We start from the raw sequence: 2,067 nt of genomic DNA, 5'->3' as shown, positions 1-2,067 counted from the left end.
ATTGAGGGGTTTTTTAGATTTGTTTGTGAATTTAAAATCTGGTGGGTATCCTATCAACCTGTAGCATCCATCAATGGTGTGGTTTGTTTTCTTACAATGTGTGCAAAAGAGGTTGTTGTTTGGTGAGAAATTATTTTGTGGGAAGTTTCTGTTGCTCGGTGAATGGTTGTTCTTTGAGCTAGCAAATTGAGTGTTTCCCTTCTTGGCATAATAGTTTCTTTGTTCATTCCATCTTGAAACATTGAAAGCAGATGAATCAGTGTTCACATAGTGTCCATGGTGTACTTCTCTCTGAGATTCCTCATGTAGAATGATAGAGTAAGCCTGATTTGTAGAGGGTAATGGGTTCATCATCAGAATATTCCCTTTACAGGCTGAAAAGGCTTCATTCAACCCCATTAAAAATTGTATCAATTTCATATCCTCATTCATTTTGTGATTGTGTGTTTTAGCACCACATTTACAATCACAATTACATGTCATGAATGTGTTTAAGACTTTCATCTGATCCCATAATTTTTTTAATTTGTTATAATAGGCAGCAACATCGTTGTTTCCTTGAGTGATATTGTTGAGGTCTCTTTGAAGTTGGAATAGTTTAGATCCATCAGGCTGACCATATCTTTCTTGTAGCTCACTCCACAGATCTGATGCCTTTTGAGAGTAAAGGACACTTTCTGCTATATCCTTGCTCAGTGAATTCAACAACCAGGCAATGACCATGTCATTACATCTTGACCATTGTTCAAAAAGAGGTGAGGTTTCTTCTGGTATCTCTGCTTTGTTATTGATAAAGCATAATTTGTTTTTGGCTGAGAGTGAAATTAGAACTCCTCTTTTCCAGTTTCCATAACTGGTACCATCAAAACTAATGCTTATGAGATTCATACCAGGTGAATCCGAGGCATTCAAGTGATATGGATGAGTTGAAGGGAGCACATCAACCACTGATTTTTCTCCTACAAGATTAGTAGTGCTTGCAGAAGTGTTAACATTTGCAGTCTCTGTTTCAGACGACATTGTGGATGAGTGAAAAAATGAGAGAAATAGAGAAGATGATTCGAATGCAGGATTTTCAACACACCCGCTTTGATACCATCAAAAACTGATAGGAAAGAGAATAATGGAATCAATTTTCTCTGTGTATTTTTATTTCTCTCTCTGCCCAGTACAAAGAGTGATCTCTTATTTATACAAATGTAATCTAGGGACTAGGGATTGAAAATGTAAATAAAATAATTATTCTAACTACCTAATCATTTGTACAGCTAATATTATTCCTAGAACAGCTAATATTATTCCTAGAAGAAGCTTCTAAAGTGTCATTTATTCCTAGAAGAATCCCAATATTTCCTCTCTGAAATCTGAATAACATGGTCTAGCTTGAGAATCCCACAATTACTCAATTCAAACTTGAGTATCTCCAAATACTTATTTAATTATACACTGATTTAAAGTGTATTTCAGATGAGAAATTAGTTTTTACTCACAAATTTTCAACTTTCACAAATTCTTTTTCAAAGTAAATTTCATACCTAAATACAACTTGCAACTTCCACAAACTTTTTTCAACTTCGACTTCAAATGTTCTTTTCTTTTTTCAACTTCTAACTCAAATATTGTCTTAACACTAACTTAAATTCTTAAATTACTTGTATAAAAGTATTTTATGAAATAAGAATATTAAATAATTACTAAGATAGTTTTAAAAATAAATACCATGAAAACTTAAATTTAATTACTTGGGTAAATCTGGATTTGACAATTTAAAAAGTTATTAATATAATATAATATAATATAGTACTCACTCCGGTTCAAACAAAATGTCCACTTAGCCGAGGCACTTGGCCAAAAGGCCATTTTGAAAACTTATTTAGTCAAAAGGCCATAAGTGTTCAGAAATTGGTGCTTTAGCCACCATTTATGACGTCAGCACGTCAGAAAACTGCAGTGTCAAATTCCAGCCCCAAAGTTTTTAAAACTACACTTTGGCCCCCAACATTTTAATTACCCAAAAAAAAATATTAAATATTTCCCTCCAAAAGCTCCCTATTCCAGATCCCGTTT

Source organism: Lycium barbarum, chromosome 7 (assembly GCF_019175385.1).
Source record: "Lycium barbarum isolate Lr01 chromosome 7, ASM1917538v2, whole genome shotgun sequence".
Taxonomy (NCBI): Eukaryota; Viridiplantae; Streptophyta; class Magnoliopsida; order Solanales; family Solanaceae; genus Lycium; species Lycium barbarum.
Note: the sequence above shows the minus strand (reverse complement) of the source record.